A 27539-nucleotide genomic window follows, 5' to 3' on the forward strand; every position below is an offset into this window, starting at 1 on the left:
CGATAAACACAATAATTTAAAAACTAAAAAATTCAACCGTCCTAACTAGGGTTAACTTGACCCGATTACCCTGATTAAGACATGTGTTGTTGGAGTGCAGCCAGTCTTGAAATAATGTGCATGTACATTTTGGAAACTACAATCATAAATCCAAACAACATATTGTACCTTTACAAAATTAATATGAGAATTGATATTTATTATGATTTGATATTTGACATAATGAAAACTAAAATATGGAATATTAAAAAAAGAGTAAATTGAATTTTTGCATCTACTGTAGACAATATGGACCAATCAAATGAATGAAAAATGATATTTATATAATTATATAAAATCAAAAATAAATGTAAACAATAGAAATTTGTTTCAAATTTTTTAATTCTATGATTTGATTGGTTAAAGTAATAGAAACATTGAACACAATGAAGGCATAAGTATCCCGCCTTGGCATGTAGAAATAAATCTAGCTCACACTTCTTACTGTTACTACTTATTAAGTTGCCATTAGTTTTATATCCAAAGTCATTCTATATACTCTAGTCGGTTAAAGAAGAAAGTATTCACAGAGCCCAGTATTCACCGAGCTATCTACCAAGTAACATTCCATGTCTACCGAGCAGCAACAATGATACACCGAGTTGATATACACCGAGTGAAACGTGTTACTAGATTCATTGAACCTAGACACACACGTGGAAACGTGTTACAAGATCGAGGAACATAGAACCGTTATCACATTGGAAATTGCACTTAAGGATTGTGTATGATTTTGAGGTCATCTAACCAATGAAATATTTTGTATGGTTATTCATTCGATAAATCATGTTTGTAAGATCGATGCAATAAACCAGGTCACCAACATAAGAGATATATTTATACAGCATGGATTAAGATCAAAAAAGAGATAAGAAGAGATATAGAGGTGTATGAAGAAAGCAATGAGTGTTATGACTGTTACAGAGACACAGAGGTCTCCGAGAAGGATTTCAGAGAACAGTCAAAGAACAGAGTAAACATAAGGATTTATCGAGTTACTTTAAGGGTTACCGAGGTATGCTATAAGCAAGGTAATCAAACTTTGAGCACATAGAATCTGCTATAACATTTCAGATGTAAAGTTGCAGATATTTGTAATGATTTATTGTAATATTTTGAAGTTGTAAGAGAAACCTTTAACAAGGTAAAAGACTATAACAAAGTCTATAAATTGTAAAGCCTTTAACTAGGTGCAGCATTTAGAATAAGTGTTGTAAAATCCTTTAGCAAGGTAGATCTAAAGATCTTGATACTCCTAACAGGGTAAGCTATTAGAAATAGTTGAACATGTAGCTCTAACCGAGCACTCTTTATTATTGCAGTAGTGAAGTTGTGGGTGCCATCCCCACCGCGGTTTTTCTCTATAACCAAGAGTTTCTGCGTAACCAAAATATATGTGTTATGGAGTGAATCATGTATGATTGTTATTTATTTGTTTTAGCTTTAAGTTATGTTACAACAGTTTTTGGTTTATGCATAACAGTGAAGTTATTGTTGTTAAAAGGTTTTGAAGTACTGATTCACCCCTCCCCTCTCAGTACATTAGCTTTCCATATTGGGCCTAACACTTACTTCATCCACAATTTTTTAATTGTACTTAATTTGGCTCACCTACTTTTCTCATTTAATCAATTCATATTTGATTTGTGTATAGAAACATATTTTGTTTAAATTTTAAAACAAGCAAGACTATTTTATATATTAACTTTTAATTTGACACCATCTTAAGAAAGATACATGATTAGTATCTCATATTTTCTTTAAAATATTATTATGCTAAGACAAGAAGATGGTAAAAATGAGTTAATCAAAACTATGCAATTAAAAACTAAAATGCATATAATTATTTTTTAAATGTTATAGTGTGCAATAATTGTTTTTTAAATGTTTATATATAATTAAAAAGTGAAGTGTTATTTTTAATGAAGATTTTTAAGAAAAAAAAACTCTACATTCATATTATCTAATGTTTAATCATTTTTATTGAAACACAACAATTATTATAATTTATTTAAAATAAAATATTTTATATTAAAATTATTTATTATTATTCTTAATTTTACTTTGTAGTAATTATTTATGAAATTTTGAAACTTTCTTATTGTATGGACTATTAAGCATAAATACAATAAAGAAAAAAGTGAAGCTCCTTCTAATTGAGTGGGATGAATAACAAACATTGAATTTCCACAATCCATATGTTAGGAATCAATTATTTCTGGATTAGATTGTGTGAAGATTTTTTGACATCGACTTTTCAGATCACACTCTGTGATCCATTATCAGGATGATATAGAGCAAACAAAATTGAAAAGTAGTCAAGTAGCAGACCTGGATGGCTAAAGAAAATGGAAGGATGAGACACAAAGAACAAGAAAGGACGACTACCAAGAAAAGAAAATAATAAAAAAGAGAAAAGAATAAAAATAAAAATAAAAGAAAAGGAACAACCTAAAAAGACTAAAAAAGGAGAGGAAGAAGTAAATAAATGGATAAACATAAAAATAAAAGATAAATAAATAATATAAAATTTGATGAAACATAAATAGAATAATCAAGAACCCAAGAACTAGCTAAAAATATTAAATAAACAAGCACACTTATAATTCAAGAACAAAAGAAAACAATAAAAAATATAATTGTTTCACTAGAAATCAATAACACACTCACATAAATAGACAAGGATTAATATAACAAAAGAATACCAAAAAATGAAACCAATAAACAAAAGAAATAAGACAAATAAGAAACAAGATCAAATATAAATATAAATATAAAGACTTTGTGTGTGTGTGTGTGTGTGTGTTAATAGAACAAAGGAATACCACACAAAATGAAACCAGTAAACAAAAGAAATAAGAAAAATAAGAAGCAAGAGCAAAAATAAATATAAATATAAAGACTATATATATGTATGTATACATATACATATATTTGAAGACTGGGATGAAGTTATTTTCCATGTTATAAAATACATCATATATGAAGATAGTTTTTTCTTAAATCTATTGATATCATTTAAGAATATTTCTTTATCTACGATATTTGGGAAGATAAATATATCATTATTTCTTCATAATTAATTTTTTTTGCTCATCATGACCTTATAAAATAATCCTCATATATGTCCTAGGATGCTACCCATCATGAATGGTCAAATTAAGTTAAAGAAACGTATGGTTGAAAAAGTCATAATGCCAATGGGTCATTGGTGTAGTGGTGAAGTTAAATGGTTTTGAATGACCCACTAGAGATCAAGTCTTTTTGAGTGTAAGGCCTCAACATCATAAGGAATGAGGTCGAGATCATGCCTCAAACAACTTTGACAACGGGTTCAAAAGGCATACCAGAAGGAAAGAACCCACAAGAAAACCTCTGGTTATTGCCTTATATATAAATCAAACTATACTACCCTTACAAAATAGTTGTTGCATGTCCAATTGATCATTTATCCCGCCCAAACCCATTCATTTGAAAGACACAATGAGGTCCCATAGGACATTTCTTGATACAAAAGTTCATCATCTGGTTATATCCAACAAAATATAAGCTCAACTGATTATAAAATGAAGAGCTAGATGTCAACAAATATCTCCTGAAGAAAATCATGCAAAGACACCAAGAAGCCCATATGCTTTTACCAAATGGGGAGCAAAAAATTCTTCAACCTAGTTTGTCAAAACTTAATTATACCAAAATTGTCCATACCTGCATAAAAAAAACAAAAAAAAAACATACCACATCTCCAAGATATCATAGAAAAGTTATCAGACATTTAAAAACCAAGAACTAGTGCCTTCAGCAGGGGGATCATTAGCTGCATCTGGAGGAGGCACAACCTTTAAAGGGAATTCCAGTCGTGCAGGAGTAGAGAACAGAAAGATCAAAGAAAGTAACGAGTGCAAAGCTTCAAAAACAACCCAAGCTTTATCCATAATCTGAGCAGGAACCCAATTCACAAGAAACTCCATACATGCTCGGGTATCATCCATAGTATCACATATCAGCCCCATCCTTAATTCAAATAATAATTGACCATACCATCCATTACCAAAAATCTCATGACGAGGAAGAAACCACCGTAATAGAAAGTCCCCACATCAAAATGATAACTATCCAAAGCAGAAAAAACCATATCCCTATTACACAATGTTGGAAATATGAACGTGGAAACCAGGAGACAAACCAATTCAGCATCAAGTAAAACATCATAACAAATTGTAACAAATCGAGACACAATATCAGAGTAAGAAATATTAAGACAAATTTCCAACCAACGATTCCCTAAAAGCTTACGTATTTCAAAAGCCACCTCAAGAGAAAATAGGTTAAAAACCTTACCAAACTTTTCATAATTATCCTCATTTTCTTCCTCTAGAACCACAGATTCAAGCACCACTCTATATTTTACAGAAGACAAGAGACTCGATATTTGCAGAAACAATCACATCAAAACAACCCACGGAACATGTGAACAAAATGTAGCCTACCACATACTAAATAGTCGAAGTGAAAAGCACAGAAAGAAGTAATAAATGGCTGCCATCAACTTACCACCTTGTTGACGGCAAAAAGATTGATAAAATATCATTTCAGGATTACAAACTACATTGATGTGATATTTCACAATACATAAAAACACTTCAAACTTGACAGCCATCAATGAAAGCTTAATAGGAGAAAACACATGTGCCAAAAAATGATTATAAACATCATAGAACAATGCTATTCCTGCCACGACCGAAACTCACACAAAACAATCTTCAAGTTAGTACAGAGATATCATCAAACAATAATAGCCCAAGTACTTACAACAAATAATATCTCAAACATGCCAATATCCCTTTTAAGCTGAAAATCCAAAACATTATATCGCACATACCGCCACCCTTGAATGTATCATGAATATCCACACCCTCACCCTATGAATGAAATTGTATGTCTCGAATACATAAAATAGAAATACAATTTCTACTTCAAATACCAAACATATACCAATAGTCATCCATATAGTGAACATGAACACAAACCTGACAATTCAAGGAGGGCGGGAAAGGAATTTAAAATCACCAAAAAATAAATCATTTAGATACTAGATTGTAGAAGAATCATGCAAAGCATTAATCATTCTAAACTCCTTCCCAAACTTTAGAAGCAATTTATTTGGAATCAACTATACGAAAATGTGCTTTGCTATCAATAGCTAGATTAGCTAGAAAATCCGCCACTGTGTTAATTTCTCTGTAACAATGACATATTAAGAAGGAATCAAAAGAGTCTAACTTTTGTAAAATATGATCAAGCAAATATTGCAACTTCCAACAATTCGATTTCTTCTTCATAACACTCTGAATAACTACCATAGAGTCACCCTCAATCACTATATTTTTTATCCTTAATGAAATTGCCATATCCAAGCCAAAGGATAAAGCTTGAGACTCCACTAAATTATTAGTACTAATACCAATATCATGACATTTAGCAAGAATGAGTTGCACATTATGATAAAAAATAGTCATCCCAACCCCTGCCTTCCTAGGGTTTCCCCGGGAGGCACCATCAAAATTAAGTTTGAAGTGTCCCCAAGGAGGAGTTTTCCACTTGGCCAACAACCGCTGAGCAAAGGACTTGTTACTCTTGGAGACTGAGCCATGAGAAGGTAAGATCGAGAGGGATTTCCAAACCCTAGTAACCCTATTATCCCAATGGGAAAAGGAAGACTGGTTACCCAAGTTCTTATAAATGTATGACAATGGAACCTCTAAAATAGAGACTTCAATTTTTTGTAAAACATCTGATATAGAAGAACACACCTTTTTGAAATTCCTATTATTTCGTTCAAGCCAAATATTCCAGGGCACAATAGAAGGAGAAATAACCCAAAGGCATGCATAGAAAGATGATGCAAACAAGAGAGGCCAAGAGAAAAAGTGAAACAAGATCCTTACCAATAACAAAAGACAAACCTAATTTACTCAACAGCCATTGCCAGCACTAATGAGCAAAATCACAATGAAGAAACATGTGTGAAGAGGACTCTAGGTTCTTATTACAGAGAACACACTAATAAACAACAGTAATACCTAATCTGTCCAACCTCATTCCTATTAGAACCCTATCCTAGATAGCCAACCAAGCAAAAGCTCCAGCTTTAGGTAAACAAGCCGAGTGCCAAAACAACTTATAAGGCCAATATGAACAAGATTTAGCAGGTATAAGGGAGTTATAACCATCCTTAACAGAATACTTTCCAAAGTCATTCCCAGTCCAAATAAGTTCATCCTCAGAATCCGAGAGAGTGATAAACCTCTCACCTAGAATCTTATCAAACTCTACTTTCAAATGCAGATCCACATCAAGGAAATCAATCGACTTCCATTTAGCCAATTTTAGAGGACCATTCTGAACAATATCAAAATAGTCTGCCACATACACACCCCAAAGAGAAGTAAAGATTACAATCAAGGGAGACCAATCTCTAATGTTAATCAAGGAACAATGTCAATTCCATGTTTCATCCCAAAACCTATCTTTCCTTCCATTATGCACAACCCATGAGAGACGGGGAATAATAATTGCTCTGCATTTACATAAAAAATTCCATATGACAGAACCAGAAGGCAAATTAGAAAATTTAAAAATACTCTCTCTGGGACCATTATTCAGATACTTAGCAAACATAACCTGATCCCACAGAGAGTTTGGCCTATCATAAAGTTTCCAGACCAATTTAGCCCCTAAAGCTAAATTTTGATTCTCCAAATTACAAATACCAGTACCACCTAATTCCTGAGGAAGACAAATCTTATCCCAAGCTACCAAAGGTAGCCTCTTTTTGTCATCCTTATTGTTATTCCAAAGAAATGACCTTATATTATCTTGCAAGTTTACAATAATAGTTTTTTGGTGATTTTAATACCGACATTAGATAAATAGGAGCAACATTCAGAACAGATTTAATTAACATCAATTTACTAGTCAAAGACAACCATTTATGATTCCAAGAAAGAATTCTTTTCGAAATGACCGAAATAACCTTATCCCAAAAACCAAACTTATCTTGCTTAACAAAAAAAGGAATCCCAAGATACCTACATGGCAAATTACTAATCTCAAAACCCCATAAGGAATGCAATCTCTTCTAGACAAGCAGAGAAGTATTAAGGGAAAAAACTTTTGACTTATCAACATTTACTTTCTGGCCAAAAAACAAAGCATACTCCTATATTATTTCTGAAATTATTCTAGCCTCTGCTAAAGAGGCATGCCCAAATAACAGTGTTATCAGCAAAGAGACAATGTGAAATATTCTAAGGATAATTCTGAATCCTAATACCTCTCCAAAGACCCCCCAATCTAGCAGCCCTGATAGCCCAACTAAAGGATTCAACAAGAAGAACAAACAAAAAATGAGAAAGGGGATCTCCTTGCCTCAAACCTCTAGAAGAAGAGAAAAAACCACAAGGAGAACCATTCAGAATCACTGAAAATATTGCAGAAGATATACAAGAGCGAATCCACTTTACCCAAGCATAGGAAAAAGCCAACCTCAACAGTATCCTACACAGAGCTTACCATTCTACTCTATCATAGGCCTTCATCATATCAAGCTTGAGAATCATGGTAGGAGATTTCTGGGAGGAGATAGAATGCAACACCTCATGCGCCACAATGGCACCTTCTGTAGTTTCCCTCCCCAGAACAAAACCCCCTTGCTCCAAGGAAATAATCTTAGGTAAAATCTTTGCTAACCTTATAGAAATTGCCTTAGTGAATATTTTATATAAGGTATTACATAGAGCAATAGGCCGGAAGTCAACAAAAGACTTTATATCATCTTTTTTAGGAATAATTGAAATCAAAGTTGTATTCAATTCTTTCAACATAGACCTATTCTGCCTAGCCTCCTCAAGAGCCAATAAAACATCATTTCCAACAAAATCTCAACATTTCTGAAAAAACAAAGGAGTATAACTATCAGGACCACGAGCTTTGTCAAGGTTCATGGCAAAAACTATCTGGTTAACTTCTTCTAGGGAGAAAGGTGCCATTAACATCCTATTATTGTCCATGGTTACTAGAGAGGGGACATGAGAATCAAAATTGTTGACATCTCTTACTTCTAATGTCAAAAGGGTTTTAAAAAACCTAGTTGCCTCCTTAGTAATATCATCCTGTTCGGTCAATAATTGACCTTCCTGATCTTGTATACAAGCAATCTTATTCCTACTCCTCTTCAACTTGGTAGAGGAATGAAATTTTTTTGTATTCCTATCCCCATCTGAAAGCCATAATTCCCTAGACTTCTGTCTCCAATAAATTTCTTCCCTAGCCAAAATCTCCTCAAGCTGAAACTTGAGTGACTTAAGTTCATCAAAAACCTGAGGAACCATCCCATGTTGAATCACATGATTGTTGACACATTCTATCATATCCTGGATTCTCTGCTTTTCTTCAAAAATATTCTTAAAATGAACTAAGTTCCACTCTCAAATATTCAACTTTAAAAAACTGAGCTTTCTAACAATTTGAAACATTCTAGAACCTGAGACAAAAGGAGTAGACTCCCACCATTTTTTAAGTAAAGGTAGAAAAGAGGAATCTCTAAACCACATAGGCTCAAATTTAAAGGGTGACTTGTGAAGAGGTCTGTCCTCTAGAATGGAGAAGGAGATTGGAAAGTGGTTTGAACCCGAAATGGGAAGAATAGAAGAAAAGAATTCAACATCCAAATCAATCCAATATTTAGATAATAAGAACCTATCTAATCTTTCAGCTATCTGAGAAAAAACCCTTCTCATATTAGTCCATGTAAAAACACCATTATGAGATTTACAATAAAAAAGACCCAGATCATACATGAAATTCCCAAAATCATCCATAATCCTCTTGTTAGGAAGATTACCACCACTCTTCTCCCCTAATTTAGAAATAGCATTGAAATCTCCCCCCAAACAACAAAAGTTCCCTATCTCAAAGGGGAGGAGATCCTTCCAAGCTCACTCCACAATTTACATTTGTCTTGAATTCTTGAAGGAGAATATATATTAAAAAGCCAAAATTTAACATTTGAGACCTTACTCTTGACAAAAGTCAACATCCAATTAGTAGCAGAAGCAACAAGTTGTAACTCAACATTATAACTATTCCATAAAAGAGCCAAACCACCTAAGGCCCCAGAAGAAGAAACAGAGACTTACTTCCACCTTTTCCAAGAAGAAAAAATCACATCAGCAGATTCTAAAGACAACTTAGTTTCCTAAAGCAAAAAAACATCACACTTAATTAAGTCAATCTGAGACTTAATTAAGCGTATCTTGTTAGGGGAATTTAAGCCCCTAACATTCCATGAAATGATCCTCATTGTCCTCGAGGGGAGGCAGAAGCTACCCTCTTCCCATATTTTGGAGAAACTTTATTATCTCCAAAACTATTCTGCAAATTCCTCTTAACAACCACCGACCTAATAACCAGGGGGCTAGAAGCTGAATTCTTAACCCTCTTCACCAAGGTTTCAGATATATGACCTAACTTTTTAGGTCTGCCCAAAGAGAGCGAATGCTTCCCTAGCCTATTACCAGGAGATACTGATAGAGTTTTCTGAATACCAACATCAATCTCCAATTGTGTTTTGCGGCTTTTCGGAGGTCTCCCTCTACCGGGAGAAGCCACCGGAGATGACAAAATTATATTTGACTAGACAATTGGTAATTTCTTACTCGAGATAGGAGACACCATCTCACCTATAATTTCTTCAGTCCTTAGAAGCTAGAACCTCAAAAGGATTCTCAGAAGAAAATAAAGGAAGAGACTTATTAATAATTCCCAAGTCACATTCAATAGAATTAACAACCCGCTCAGTCACATGCTCATCCAACTGGTGATCATGATCATTCAAAAGCTCATTAACCTGATGAACTAAATTAACATCAGGGATGATGACCGATTCATCTGAAGGTAAAATATTACCCTTCCTATCTTTATCCTTCACTAAATCTTGTATCCGTTGGAACAGATGTTCCTCATTTGGAGAGCTCATAAATATGTTCGAGGAAGTTCCCTTATTAATAGTTTTGTTATTAGACCTATGCCCCAAAATCAGATTATCACTTTTCATATTTGAAATGTTATCCAGACACTCTGCAGGTTTATCCTTGCTACTCTTATCAGAAGATTTCACACCAATAAAATTTAGAGTAGACCTAGGTTGTTCTATAATATTAACATCTAGCTCTGGGAGAGCAACAAACAAAGATGTAGATTTCAATATATTCTCACAAACTTTAGGACCAACATCCTTACCCATATCAGAATGATTTGGAACTGTTTCTAGATTATTGGACAAAATCTTACCCATTTTAAAATCCATAAACAGAGATGCATCCACAATTAAAGGAGACAAAGGGAGATTGTTATTCAGCTTATCAATCGGTTGCCGCCAAATTCCATCATTAGATTTGGTATTACAAGTCCTAGGGTAAACACAATCAGGGCTTATCAAAACACAAATTTTTACCAGAACCACCCCATCCACCATATCCAATTTAGAAGTTAAAAAAGTACCAAACTTATCACCAATCATTTCCAAAACCTCAAGATCCATGAATTCAAATGGAAATTTAGGCAAACCGAACCATACTGGACAAATTTTAGGTCTTGACCGATCTGGTACAAAAAACTTGGCTTCCAAGCTGAAACAGAGATCACATTATTCCCAAACCAATGATATTTAGATTTAAGAACCTCATTCATAACCAAAGGAGAATCAAAGACAATGATGAATGAATTGGCAGACAATAATTGAAAATAACATATTCCCAGCCAACGTTTTTGCATTTTGTGAAGCAATTTAGACAGACATGTTTGATTACCCCAAATAACCCCAGAAATAGCTACCGAATGTAAAGCACTTGCTTTCTTTGAAATGTAAGATCCAGCTAGGTCCAAATAAGGGATAGGATCCCATACCTGAGATGAAGAACCATCGGCCGGATTAGGGCCCATGACATTTTCACTTACCTTATCCCCCTGCAGATGTAACACAGGTGAATCCATCGATAAACCCTTATCTGCCTGTTTCAACAATATTTCCTCTTCATGTTTCGAAGGAGCTAAATCCCCAACCCCCACCTTCTCGACCACCTTTGAAGACTTGACAATCTTAGCAAATGAATCTTTAGCACCCATCTCAACAGACCTTTTTCCAACAAGATCCAAAAAATGGTTCCAAAAATGCCTATGATTTAGAGCCTTTCCATTGTGTCTGTGAAAATGGTCACGAAATCCTTGCCCAAAATGTTTGCGAAAACCATGTTCAACACCCTGGTTTCTGGTATCCCAAAATCTCACCTGACCTAAACCATAACCCTCTAGTTTCTTCCAAAAGCCCCGAAAATACCTAGAACTTGGCCTAAAAAAATTAACATTCTCCTTCCGCTCGGTTTGTGCTGCCATATCCACCCAATTCCCCTTCATGAAAACCCATTGCAGGACATGTGGCGGATCTTCCCAACCCACATCTGCCCACACACCAACACCTTTCTGATCACCAATAGCAAGCGAAAAATTGCAGAGGTTAATGATAATAACAAAACAATCTTACGCATGATATAAAATCCTCTATAAAAACCATAATATGCGTCAACTAATATTGATTTTTATTGTAAAATTTACTTTTTATTTATTATTATTATTCTTAAGTTTTCTTTTCAATTGTTATTTATAAAAATTTAAGCTTAAATACAATAAAGAAATTAGATGAAATTCCTTCTAGTTGGGTGGGATGAAATTATTTTCCATGTTATAAAATACATCACCTATGAAGATATTTTTTCTTAAATTTATTGGTATCATTTTAGATAGTTTCTTTATCTATGGTATTTAGGAAAGAATATATATCATTATTTCTTCAAAATAAAATAAAAATTGCTCATCACATGACCTTATAAAATAGTTCTTCTATAAGTCTTGGGATGCTACCCATCACAAATACTCAAATTAAGTTAAATAAATGTATGGTTGAAAAAGTTGTAATGGCAATAGGTCATTGGTGTAGTTGTGAAGTTAAATGGTTTTGAATGACCCCACTAGAGATTAAGTGTTTTTGAGTGTAAGGCCTAAACTTCATAAATAGATGAGGTTGGGATCGTGCCTCAAACGACTTTGACAAAATGGACACCTCTCGATCTTTGATTCTCACTCAAAGAAGTTTCAATCTAAAATTTCTACTTTCATATGAAATAAAAAAAATTTATCATAAAATTCAATTATTTATTTATTATTATTATTCTTAATTTTTCTTTGCAATTGTTATTTATAAAAAATTGGAGCTCCCTCATTTTATGGACTATTAAGCATAAATACAATAAAGAAATTAGATGAACCTTCTTCTAGTTGAGTGGGATGAAGTTATTTTCCAAGTTATAAAATACATCACCTATGAATACAGTTTTTGTCAAATCTATTGATATCATTTTAGACTATTGGTTTATCTATGATATATAGGAAGGTAAATATGTCATTAATGTTGACAAAATTAAAAAAAAAATCTCATAATGACCTTATAAAATAGTCCTCATAGGATTCCTAGGATGCTACCCATGACAAATACTCAAACTAATTTAAAGAAATGCATGGTTGAAAAAGCCATAATGTCAATGAGTTGTTGGTGTAGAGGTGAAGTTAAATTGTTTTGAATGATTCCACTAGAGATCAGATCTTTTTGAGTGTATGAGCTTAACATCATAAAGGATGAGGTTGGGATCGTGCCTCAAATGACTTGGATAGAATAGATACCCATCAATCTTTGATTCTTAATCGAAAAAGTTTCAACCTAAGATTTGTACATTCACATGAAATAACAAGACAATCTTATAAATGATATAAAATCCTCGACAATCTTATAAATAATATAAAATCCTCTAAAAAACAATAATATTTAACAACCAATATTAATTTTTATTATAATTTTAAAAAAAATTTAAAAATCAAACTTATAAATATTAACTACTTGTGTTCACCATCTTCTATTATACTTTATATATCTCAATTTTTAATTTCCCAAGACAAGGGCCCCAAGAGAATCCAAACATGCCTCTCCCAAACAACAAGCAAGTAAAAAAAAAGAGCAAAAAGAGGGATCTAGGTGAAATTTGTATTTGTTCAACCCATGACATGAGCATCATATTATTACATTATGTATGAGTCATAGTACTCTAAATGCAAGAATATTAGGGATGATTGTTAAACTATATTATTGTAACATACATCTGCATAAGTTTAATGGCTATGCATACTTCAATTATACCTATCAAATTATGGTGTCCTATGTTAAGCAATTCAAAATTATTATTTTTTAAAGTGGACATAGGTGAGGTGACTTAAATTAAGACGGGGCATAATTAAAATATGTGCATGGCCTACCATCACTTGCCCTTTTACCATATGATTGTCTCTAAATTATTTTTTCCTTTCCATGAATTGATGGCATGCTTTTAGCAATGTATGTCATTTCATGTGATCTCATGAAAGCAAGGCATTAATTGAATAAAATTTAGAATAGTTATGGAGAGTTATGTTTGTCCCATCCTCACTTATGTCTAATTTCATATGGGAGACACACTTTTAATTAATTTATGTAGATAATGTCTTAGATTTAAGAATTAGTAATCATATTTAAATATAATAGTGGATATATTGATAGGTGTAATATAATATTTGGGAGAGGTTTTTTTGGTTTGTTTGTAAAGTGTGGTTTAAATAATTTAAAGAAGAAGCTATTTGTAAAATAATAATATATAATAGTTATTCGTAAAAAACTATTTTGGTTGTATTAATAATTATAATGATGAAGCGTCTTTATATTCGATGAATTTATATAATTATTTATAAAGTACTTATGTAAGGTTTTTTCAATTTTATCTCATCATAAAAGATGTTCTAAATATTTGTGTAGTACAAGTATTTTTATATTGATTAATGCTTGATGAAGATTACTTGGTTGCTCTTCTTTGTTTCAAATGGTTTTCTCACTGATAATGTCTTTACTTTTGATCCCCATAGAGCAATGCACAAAACAAAATTTATTGATAGCACAATTATTACACCATTCAAAGTATTATTTCAATATCATGGTGTCAAACAAACATCAAAATATTTTTAATAGACGTAATATTTCCATAGACCACGTGAATGATTAAGAACACTTTTGGTAGAAACACTAGTTATTTGTTTATGTTTTGATATTGTTACATGTAAACAATGAGTTTTTTAAGATAAGACATCATAAAGAATGTTATTTCTTTGATTATGTATACTACTATTGGCAACCACTCTACCTAACAATAAGAAATCAAAGAATAAAATATTCAAATCTATATAACAAAAGTCTAAAAAAAAAATCATTTATTATTCAATTAAAAAAAAAACAATTCAAAGCATACAAGAAGAATCTAAAAATGAGAATGGCTTTATGATTGTCATAATTGCATTCTATGGGACCATATCTCAATAGTTTCTTGTATTGGATGCTAGCTCTTGCAATGGAACAATAAAATATTGAACGTAGGATGTTCATCACAATAATACTAAACAATAAAATCATAATCTACTAAAACAATTATTTTATGTTCTCACAAACCAAAGAAGATGAATTGTCAATGTTGCAATAGAAAAACCTATCTAATCATATTTTATTAGATCTCTCCATCAAATATCTAAAGCTTCTTTCAATATTCACATGCCAATCATATTAGCTTGAAAATACTACAAACTATTCCAATATCTACATAAACTAGGAAAACACTACTAAATGTTGATTAAAATGACATCATTCTTTTTAATTGCATTTCAAACTATTTTAATATACCTAGATCTTTATTATTTCCATGTAAAATTTTGAATTATAATACCTAAATATTATTACAACATTAAACATACTAACAACCTTACCATGGAATCAAATCTAAATATTTATACCTAACAAGAACCTAACCTGCAATCTTGCCATCGTAAGGCTAAATGTTAACAAAGTAGTTGTGCGGACAAACTTCGTCAACATTCTATGTAACGACTTCATGTTGATGAAGTTAACCTACACCAAATCCTAACATCTTCTAGCTAAAGGAGAGAAGGCAAATGTGGTGAGCATATGGTAGAAGAGTACATTCAAAAGGCTTGAATCACACTTTAGGTGAATGGGCCCCTCCATAGGGGCTAGGCATTAGTAGCCCATGTTTGTCACGCCCTTGGCCTTTGGCTCACACAATGATTTTGATAGATTTGATTTGGAGCACCCCCATTTAATAGATTATTTCCCTCCTAGGCAAGAAAAAACCTATTATGGAGCAGATCTTTGGTTGCATATATGAAAAAATCTCTCTTTTCTCTTTTACTACTAGTGCTAATTTCATTCCCTTGGGAATGGAAAGCTTGAGAATCAATGCCCAGTTTCTCCCAACCTCCTATTCATTTAGTACTAGTAGTAGAAAAATCTCCATTAGGTGATGTCTTACATTCTACTTTATCTTTGGAGGTGGATTCTCTTCACAAACAGGTAGTTAATGGGCATTTCTTTCATTTTATGCTCATCTTTCCCTTATTCTTTTCAACAAGAAATCCTCCCCCCCCTCTTCAGGGTTCTACTATGACTGGGAGATGACTTAATTTTTGGTAAGATATTTTATTATTATTCTTGAAACTACAGATTAGACTATATGCGCTCCCCTTTGAGTTTTAGAATGAAGATTGTTTTCTAGAGATTCTTAGTAGCCTCTGATGATTTGATTAAATCTAATCCCATAGTGATGAATAAGATTTATACTATGAACTCCTGTTTCAGGATAGCTAGAGATATGAACCTCCCTTAGAAGCAATTTTCCTATCAAATCTACCTCCTTTGATTAGGTGGAATACGAGAAAGTTCAAAATTTCAATGCTACTCTTTCCATAAGGTGGGACATATTGCTAGCTCCTACTCTACTCAAGGCTGCAACTCCTTGTATCTAGATTACAACTTAAGTTGGCCTAGTGGTGGAGAACTTGTGCTCTTGAAATAGATGTATGCATGTATGCCTCATTTGTAGCACAATTAGGTGTCTTTTGCAAGGAGTACGAGGCAATCCCATATTGCTATAAGCCATCTATAGACCCATATACAAACCGCCCAACATAGTGGACTATAAAAGAATCTTTCTTTTCTTTCTTTCTTCCAAGTGGGTGTGATGTCATAAAGTCACTTTTTAGGTTTGTAAGGAGTTCTTCCTCCTTCACAACCAGGCTTGGTTTTTTCGATGGATGTTATTCTACCTTGGAAGTGAAGTTTCTTTATATGCTTTGATTGCTAGTGCTTGGCTAGATGACACCTCTTCAACTTCAACAATTTATATTATTGGGAAGGCTTCTTTTGAGGACCTAATTACTAGTAGGACTTCACCTAGAAGCATGCTCTTACTTCCAAGAGTCACCCATGAAAGGGAAAAAGAGTATTTGTTTTTTCTTGGAAAATGGTAGTTCATTTTACCAAACACAAGAAACTTGGATATTTGGGTTAGAGAAGGATTTGATGTTTTAAAGGTATTGTGAAAGTCAAACTTAACCTAGAGATTTTCTAAAAGTAAGAAATAAAGTGTGAAAATAAAAGTAGAAAGGATTTGAGAACGAATATGGAAGAAATAGTATTAAATCTTACTAAAATGATGGATGCGTTTTTGTCTTCTTTATAGTGGGGAGGGAAGGGCCCTCCATTGGAGAGATGATACTTCTTTCATGAAACATTAGGGGGTTGAATGCTTCTAATAAGAGGACATTGGTGAAGCATAAACTCTTGTAGTTAAAATTGGGTGTGATCCTTTTTCAAAAAATACATTATTAGAATATAAAATTAAAACCCATTATAGATGACGATGCCTCTGTTTTAAATATGTAAATTTGTTTTTCTATTTCTTACTTAAATTATGAGGAAACTAGTTTATAAACTTGAAATGTTAGGCATTTGTATTTTTTTAATAAATTTTTTTTTAAAGTTTCTTTAAAAAAATGTCATCAATCTACACACAATCAAAATAATAATAAAAAAATGATTAGTTTAACTCAAATTATGTTGGGCATACATGAGGGGTTTGCATAAATAGCAATTAGGACCAATAAAAAATTAATTAAAAAAGTATTTGGAAAAAAAGATGAAAAAAAATTCACATTAATTTTTAGTGTAATACATATCTTTTCCAATAAGCAATTAGAAAAGTACATTTATTTAGGTCAAATTATGTTGGTCATACACGTGCATGGTATGGTCCTAAAAATTTGACTTTAAAAAGTGATTTTTGAAGAAGCCTATACCAAATTAATTTGTATCATTTATTACTAGATTCAAAATACTATATTTCATATTAGTGGACTTTTTAAAGATTCTATGTGTAAGTGCTTCAAATTCAAAATTTTATTTTTAGTAAAATCACTTCCACTTTTTGGCCAAAAAGTGAACCCAACTTCTTCCACCTACACTTAGGTTTTATGATTGAAGCTATAGTAATGATTACAAAAATATGTCTCTCACCAAACTATATCCACAATTTGGGCAACATCCATGATAAAAATGATATCACCAACAATAGATTTTTATGAAAATTATTTGAAAAGAAAACTTTTTGAGCACAGAAGATGATGACTTGGAATAGTATTAATAACAATTTGTGTAGGTAAATTTTGGAGGAAAAATGGAAGATAAATATAAAAAAAGGAGGGAAAAATTTGTGGAGCCACAAGTGACATTTTTCTCAATATGTTGTTATTGCTTATTTCTAGTCCTGCCTTTTTGCCACAACTTGTTTTCGATTGCTAAACAATAGTCGTTCCATTAAAAAAAGGAAATATTTCAAATTATCCTTTTTTCGAACACTCCAACAACTCAAATTTAAGCAAAAAATGTACTTAAGCAACCACATGGAGATATAGAGTTAGTGAATTACCAATATGATATTTTTTTTAAATTAGTGTGACTTGCCTAACGAATAGCAATAAACATTCACAACACTTTTGAAAATCACCATTGAATTGATAATTTTCTAGTACATCTAAGAAGGGCATCTCCCTCATATGATATATTTATTTGGTTTTTTGCTCACTTTTAATGTAAAATTACAAAAGAAAGATTGAAATAGGGGAAAAAGTATTGAGAAACCCTAGACAAGGTCATATCAGACACCATTTAAGTTTCCTTAGACAATAGCGAACATAATGAAAAGAAAAACAAGAAATAATATGCAACAATTAATGAAGACACAAAGTTCTTTAGTTCTACATACAACATCCACAAAAGAGATGATGCTTAACAATATTGCCCTTCAATGTAGAACGAAAATGTAATTCAATCAATTACATATTAGAAATATGAAGAATGTAAGCACACAAATTCTAAAATAGGCCTTAAAATTAGAGTACAAAGCCTCTACTTTATTTCTTGTGCAGCCAAACATATAAGAAGGATATGAAGAAAAATGATTACAAGGTAAACCTACAAATAACATATAACCAATGAAGAGCACAAGGATACAAAGTTTATAAGTTTTCTTCAATTTTTCTTCAAGATAAAAGAAACCTTTATTCTTGAAGATTTTGACTTGTATATCTTATTCTCCCTTTCCTCACTAACTCGTAACTACTTTGTGACCACTCTATTTAAGAATTTATAAGACATTCCAAATAATATTATGAAGCTCTTAGAGTGAGTATATTATATAAATTTAATAACATTGAATTTATGATTATATATTAAATCTCTATGTAAATTTGATGGTTGAATGATTCTTGTATCGTTTCATTGAACAATTCAAGCATATTGACTAGAAGGGTTGATTTTCTAGAGAATTTTGATAAAACAGAGCAACAAACAATTGAGTTGTGACCTCTTACTTGTTAACCTTATACTATATACTAGAGCAGTGCTCAATCACAACAACAAAATATCCATGTATTAGCTCATTCTGATTTATAATATCCATGTATCAGTTTCCTGAGCTCACTTATGATTTACACACTTAAGCAGTTGGACTCATTGAATACATAAATCCCTGAACTTGTATCAGACCTTACAATTTGAGATATAATAGAATAGCTGATCTCCGCATAGATTTAGAGTCTCATTCTTCTCCTAAAATAAACATAAGCTAAATTGTAATTAGCTTCTTATTCCTACGCCACTTTCATGATCATCAGTAGTCTGATATGATTTATATACATTCAACATTTCTTTAGTTGTAAGTCATAGACAAAGATCTAATAAGTTTATCATGGTTTTGCTGTTTATATGATACCATATGAGATTCTAATCTTAATATATAATTTTTACATTATATATTAACCCAAACCCCTTTTCAAAATTTTGCTGAACTGACAAACCAGATTCTCGAACCGCCAACTTAAGAATTAACCTTCAAATCCCTATATTGTTTACTAAATCATCGTCTCTATAACACCAAATCCTTTTCCTTCTGCTAATGACTTTCTCAAAATTAGAAGTAATTCTCCACTCTACCGAAGTTACCCTCAGAGAAAAACGAGTATTCCACCGAAGTTCTTGGCATAGGAATGGAGGCATCCTTTGTAATCTCCTTCCAATTCCAATTACGACAGAAAATCCCAAGTTTGAATTGCCCAATTATCAGTGTTTTAGTTTCATCATGCCCACCTTGAGTCACATCTAAGCCAGCACAAAGACACTTCAATTTGTCATGGACCTCCCTAATATACAAATTTTCATTTTCAGGATTGATGACGTGTATAAATTTTCTTGGAACGACTATAGATTTGAATTGGGCTGCGGAATGTGTAGATTTCCTAAAACCACCTCTAATTAGTTTTGATTTACCTCCATTAAAATGATCAAATTATTGTGGCTTTTGAGACAATCAAAACCTTCCTTGAATTTGGAAATGAATCTCTAAACTGTTCAGTGATTGTGCAGAGATGTTTTTCTGGTGATCTATTTACAAGTGAGGTAATGGATTGAACTATTTAGAACTCCATATTAGTCTATCTAGCTCCTCTCTTGTTAAAGCATGTCTGTGCAAGAATATGCCCTTGCATTCGAATGAAAGTGTTCAAAAATTTCATTAAGTAATTCATTAAGGATTCTGTCTAATAGTTCATGTACTCATTCAGTCAAATTTTGGGAATGCGTCTATTCTGGTTTCAAAACGGCAGTACGGATTGACTAACACATGTGTTAGTCGTGCGTTTTACACCATCGATTTTGCAATAAACGGTTGCGATTGACTAACACGTCGCTATCACGCTGTACAAAAAGTCTGTTTTAGAACCAAAATAACTTCAACTGATTCTTGATGAGTATATACTTATTGTTTTTGTGCTTTGACTAGTACTATGAAATAGTACATTTCTTTTTATAAATTTAATGGTCATTTTTAATATTAAAAGAAAGAAAGAAATCAATTTTAACGATCAGAGACTAAAAATAGTCTATGGGACAGGATCCAGTTATCCCATCATACTTAGCCTATTTTTCTTACAAGCTATGACATACATGGGTCTTGTCAATCTTATTGTTCACATGCAGATCCTCGTCAAAAAAGACTTTCAAACTTGTCAACAGTTGCCTTCTTATGATGCACATTGTATATGTTGGTCAATTCACATGGGTATATGTTTAATCACATGGTATATGGTGGTCAGTTTACATGAAGCTGCTATTCAGTTATATAAATAGTAATACATGTATAAAGAAGTGCATTGGAAGATATGTTTCTTATATATCTGATTATTTATATGGCTGCATAACCAGTTCTCAATCTATATGTAGATGTTAATCCCGAGTATGGGTACATGGATATAGTAATGTTGGGGTACATGGATATAGTAATGTTGGGTTTTGATTGCATATAGAATAAAGCATATATGTTTATTCAAGATCATTTTTTAGACAATTACGGAATTTTATGTTTGAGGTATCACATCATTTCTATTAATGCTATAAACTTCATGAATGAGCAGCGATTTAATGATGTTAATTGGCATTTAGTTCAGGTTGTTAAACGGATTTTATTGTTGTCTCGTTTTTTGGAATCTGTTGTTTTTACTCACATTCCTAGGGAGCAGAATGGAGTTGCGGACGCCCTGGCCCTGGTCAAATGGGTTTCTGATTGAAGAGATGGATGGAATATTGAGGAGAAGAGCCAATTAACTTTGGAATTGTCTCACATGTTGAAGCAGGTTCTTGCTGCTGATAGAGATGTTTAACGTGTTGATCTTTGAAGGGCTTCTGCCCTTATTGTTTTGTAATTCTCTTTGTGTTGAATGGATTTTTACTCCTCTTTTAGATTAAAAAATATTTAATTTTAATTTATCTTGATTGTCTTGTACTTTGTAATTTTGAGCTCCATTGAAATATTATTGTGAATGCAAATCAAATATTGTGACTTCATCAATGGGCCTTTGGTGAAGTTAAAGGTTCATAATGAGCCCACCAATAATCAACTCTTGTTGAGTGCAAGGCCTCAACTTATGCTAGAACCAATTATTTAAGTACCTCAAACTTCCCATAAAATCTATTTATAATCTTTCTTAACAATCCTATGGTTTTTGAAAATTGACTTTGATGAAAATAATAATGTTGAATATACTTCAAAATAATGTTTTGAAAATTGACTTTGATGGAGAATAATAAAATGTTGAATATACCTCAAAATCATGCAATTGTCCAAATTGCCTAAAAACTTGCAATTTTGCCCATGTGCTATTTAATCATTTTTCTCATATTATGAACTCATTTCAACATTTGTGACTATGACCATAATTTATGACTTTGATTTTAGAAATATTTTAACTTTATAAATAAATTGACACTTTGAAACATTTGAAAACATTTGTAAATGAGACTTAATGTCCCAAACATTGATGTTTTCTATCTAACAAAGTTGAGCCAATAGAGAGACCTCACATATGACTCAAGGACAACATGCCTTATAGGAAATTGCCTTGATGATACATACCATTTAATGATGGAGAAAGGTTTGAAATCTATCAAGGGAAAAATATGGAAAATAGCTAAGAAAAGGGTTATGAGGAATTTTATCGAGGGAGATAATAAATATTTTCACAATAATGATTCTCATTAGGTGTTAGTGCAAACAATTTCCCCTTTGAAAATGATGAATAATACAAGTAGTTTATATTATGGTAAGGAACAGTAATGTTCTTCTTCCCTTTGATCTAGTCTTAATTTTATAAAGAAGAAACATGGTTACTCAATGAGTTTAAAGCAATACTTTTGTCAGTCTTTTTCTTTTTGAAATGATCTTTGAACTTGTTGGAAACTATCTAGTTATTATGAAGTTTTTTATAGAGCTAAATATATATTCTTTGGTCTAATTAGTTGGTGGTAAATTCTTTTTCTTTTTATTAGTTTGTAATTATGTTATAATTGTAGACTTTTTAATTTAGTATTTTATTAGAGTTATATTTGTAAAGTTTATTTCAACTAAAAAAAATAGAGTATAGTTTACTTTAATTCTGTTGGCATTAGGGAAAATAGATTATTGGAAGTCCTTCACAATGATATTTTTAGCCTTATAAATATTGTTTCAACTTTATCAACAATTACATAATTTATATAGATTTATTTTTGAGGTATAATTATATTTTTTTAGAAAGTTAATTTTAATGTCCCCATTGAAAATTAAATGGATTGATTTATTTATATTAAGGCTGGATAGGGGGAGAAAAATTGTTCTAAACAATTTGACAAATTCTATAGACACACAAGTATTATGAAATAGAAGCCAACTACTTATGTACCATAATAAAATGGTATTGTAGAGAGAATTAATAGGAGATTAATTAATAGAGTCAAAATTATATTGAGTTCTCAACCACAAATATCTTAGAGGAGTTGCTTCTTTTGAGGTTCCTTGCTATCCTCTGGAGGGTAGCGGTTCTATGATCTAGCATACTTTAAAAGTGGGGGCTCAGTTGATTAAGTGTGTTCTTTTTTGGATCTATCATTTTGGGTCACAGACGCTTTTTTGGTATGATTCTTGGGATGGTCATCCACCTATTCTCTCTTCGTGCCCTCACCTTCAGTCTCTTTGCGATGTTTTTACTGCGGCAGGTTGGGATATTGTAGAGCATTATAAAATTGCAGAGCATTATGGTCTAGTTGTTACCTACCGATGGAAGCATCCTTCTGAGTGGCCACCTGGAGGGTCTAGGGATGATAGGCGTGAGCTTGTTCAACTTTTGGGTTCTCGTGTTTGTAATTCTTTGAGGGGCTCTGATGTTTTGGCTTGGAATGTTCCTGATGTGTTTGGGAAGTACTCTGTCTCTGCTGGTTATAAATAGTTGGATAGGCAGTTGTTTGGGGATATTGAGGTCTCGTGGTGGAAGCAAGTTTGGCATAAGTTGTCTTAGCCCGGGTGTAATTTCTTCTTATGGTTGGTAGCTCAAAACCAATACCTCGTGTGGGATTTTTTGTGCAAACATGGTTTTAATGGTCCCTCAATGTGTGTGCTATGTTGTGATGTTGCAAAGAGTGTCTCTCATCTCTTCTTCCAGTGTTCTTATGATAGGGAGATTTGGCATTTTTGTGGGGGGTGTGGAATTTGCCCTATAGGCATGTTTCCTCCTGGACTGAGTTTGTGGATCGGTGGGAAAGAGCCCTTGTCTCTACTTCCTTCCTTCAAGCTACTTGGGCTATTGGATCATCCTTCATTATCTGGAACCTTTGGTTGGAGAGAAATCGTCGAATTTTTGAGGATGTGTGGTTGGTGGTCCCTCACTTGTGGTGGAAGATCTTGCATTCTCTGGGAGAAATTGTTGCGGCTAAGTGTGATATGACTGAATCAGTGGCTCCTGGTGATATTGGGTGTTTTGATTGTCTTCATCTACCTCCTTTCCAATGCCAGTTCATGCGCAATAGATGTTGACACCCTACTCCAAAGATGAATAGAGAGGGAAGATGGCCTCCTTCTCCTCAGAGAGTTCTTAAAATTAATACAGATGACTCCTCTCATGGAAACCCTAATAATGCTGGCATTGGTGGTGTGGGTCGAGATAGTTCTAGAGATGTTTAGTTTATCTTTTTTGTTTATATGCGTCTTCATACCAATAATTTAATGGAGGCTCGGGCTATTTTATTAGCTCTGGAGTACGCTAGTAAATTGGGATGGCACATGATTATATGTGAATTTGACTCTTAGGTGGTGGTCAACTTGTTGAATAGGCGACATTTAGATGGGGTTAGTTGGCATTTGGCTTTGATTGTTGATCAGATTCTCAACCTCTATGCTTCTCTGGAGTCTTCTTCTTTTACCCATATTCCTCGAGAATGGAATGGGGTTGCTGATTGTCTTGCCAAGTGGGCCTCTGATCATATTCATAATTGGAATGTTGTGGATTGGGGTCAGTTACCCCCTTATTTGTATCAACATTTGCTTCACTTATTTGAGCTTGGTAGGGCTATGTAATGCCCTTGCTTTGTACTTTTTCTTGTCTTTAATTAATTTTTACCCCTTCTTTTAATTAAAAATTATGTTGAGTTATACTTAATTGGATCAATGTTTTTGGGCTAAGGTCTTGAGTGCTACTTATTTTTATTAATAGAACTACAATCTACTTTGGTTGATGAAATATACAACATGAAATGTAGATAGATGAGAAACCCTCTATTTTACATATGACAGTTTTATATTATGTCTTTCATTTATTTTCATAAAAAATTATCCAAGTTGGATTTCAAGAATTACAAGTGTATTTTCATTGATTATGGTTGAAGGGTGGAATCATCTACCCTAAAAATGATAAATTCTAGATGCAATTTTTAGGGAGCCTAGAGTTATTTCTAATTAGGTATAGTAAAAACAAAAGGAAAAGAAGATTGTCCATTTTGAAATAAAAATAAAGAAGCAAGAAGATGTATAAGTGAAAGATAAAAAGCTAGACAAGAGGGTTTAGAAGAAGAAGATAATTTATATTTAGAGATATTAGAGGAAAAATGAGAGGATTCTCTTAGCTACATCTTTAAGAAGGTCCACATGGCAATGGAAATGAGTTGAAAAGTACATCCCATTAGATTTTTGTTGTATTTTCTTTATCTCATACTAATGATGAATCTTGATCTATGAGGAAGCTCTTTCATCAAAGGAGAATTGATCTTGGAAGGAGTTCATGGAGGATGAGTGATGGTGTTAGATAGATGTGAGGGTTGGGATTTGGTTGAACTATTTGAGGAAATAAATCTCATTGGTTGTATGGATGCAATAAGAGAATCGATAACTCCCAAATGAATCAAGTAAGACCTAATAGATAGACCTTGATATAGTCTGTATTAAAAATCAGAAAGATTTGCTTTAGTGTCCTTAAAGAGTTGGAGAGGTAAAATGTAAGTTCTAAAATAAAATTACGGCTTAAATAAGTCTTGATTTAAGCTCAATCTTATCTTGGATTTAAGCTCAATCTTATCTTTTTACTAGTAATAAGTTTAGTAATAGTTTGTCTTTTGGTAAATCTTATTATGTATTTCTTAATGGGGTGAATACATAGTAGTGTATTGTCTTTTGTTTTAAGTCGGTTGTATAAATCAATATTTGAAAAAGATTATTTTTTCTTATTATTGTTAACGATTTGAAAATAATGTAAGATGATGTATGATTTTAAATTATATAATTTATATTTTTTGAAACGGATCGCTCCCCCATTGCTCTATAAGTTATAAAAATCATGGGATCATTAGTCCAAAACGAGTGATCAATAAGTAAATTACAATTGGACTATATATAACAATTATTTTAAAGTACCTGGAACCTTCTCTATCTTTATGGGAACAAAATCATCGGTCACCACAAATGTGACTGGCAACGTTCCTGTACTAGTAATACAGGAAGATCCAGGAAATGTTGTTAAATATCACCACTACTGGCCTCTACATCCACAGGTGCATGTCTTGTTGCACTGATCGGAGCAGTACTCGATGACTGCATGTTGCATGTTGCCGACATTGTAGTCGGCAATATAGGTGTCGATGATGAGGTCGGATGAGGTGGTGAATGCACAGGAACATGGACAACACCTAAAGATTAATACATTAAATATACAATACAATAAATATAAGAGCAATAACACATTAACAGAAGGACAAGAACATGTAAAAATATGAGCTGGTGTATGCATAGAACATGGTCATCACCTGAACTACCTGGAGTACCTTGATCATGGCCACCACCTTCATGAGGATGCAAAAATTCCTATAAAAACAACACATACATATTTTAGTTCATGACATAAAAGAGTATAAAATATAAACCATGAATGAACTTATGTTATACTTAAAGATTTCATGACTGCTTACTTGCAAGTTTTGTGCTCTCTCTATCAATTGTTTCACCCTCTCTTGTATCTCATAAGTTTGAGGGACTGTGAATAACAATTTAAGAATTTTTTTATTAATTTTTTTTTGCGTCTTTCTTATCATTTCAGTAGGGTTTGTGGAATTTGTGATGTCATCATCGCATAATAGTGAGTTCGCCTTTGTATCGATGTTCTCAGTTACTTATTGATCACTCATTTTGGACTAAATTATGAAACAATTGACTCAATTGTTGGATTATGAGAGCCTCCCTCATTGCTGCTGGAAATGTTTTTCAATAGGCCGCCTTGCTTCGGATTGCTCCCTTCCATGTCATGGGGGTGTTTCTATTGTAGATCATTTGACGCTCAATGCTATGGACTCAGATTCTATTGGCTCCTCTCATGTCTCCTTCCGAGATGATTTGCCTCTCACTGTTGTTGAAGCTTCTACCGATCATCTCGCCTTTACTACTATGGCCTCCTTTGTTCTTGAGGCCCCCACCTCTATTTTTGATTAAAGTAAAAGTAGGTTTTGAAGGGGCCCTGAAACCCTTTACAAAAGGACCTTACAAAATAAAATCATTAAGAAACCAGGAGGAACAAACATTAGGAAAACCAGCAAAATAACTAGAAAAAACTAGCTAAAAGCCCCAAAAAACCAACAAAAAACCAACCAGACCTGACAAAAGGAACTAATTTATATTTTTCAGGGCATTAGCCAAGTTACTGCTAATCCCATACAGGTCTTTTATATTATCCCTAAGATTAGGGATATCCTTAGCAAAAGCAACAACAACTTTCTTAACACTTGCTCTAGTTCTCTTTGCTGCTCCACCTCGGGTAGCTTCCCCACTTCCAATCTTGATTGCATCTTCATCCATGTCGAGGTCCACCACTGGTTTGGGAGAGCTAGAGTTATCGAGGACCTTCAAAATATCCTCTAGGTTCTTTGTAACTGCAGACAGGATATTCGGGATAATACCCAATAGGTTTTTCATCGCCACTTTCCATTCTTCCAGATGGTCAATCTGAACTGCCATATTTTTAACTTTTTCCTCCATTTCCTGCTTCCATTTTTTCTGATTCCTATCATCTTCCTTCTTTTTCTCATCCATCTGTTTCCCATTTTTTTCCAAATTCTTCAA

The sequence above is a fragment of the Cryptomeria japonica genome, chromosome 8 (assembly GCF_030272615.1).
Source record: "Cryptomeria japonica chromosome 8, Sugi_1.0, whole genome shotgun sequence".
In the NCBI taxonomy this organism is placed as follows: domain Eukaryota; kingdom Viridiplantae; phylum Streptophyta; class Pinopsida; order Cupressales; family Cupressaceae; genus Cryptomeria; species Cryptomeria japonica.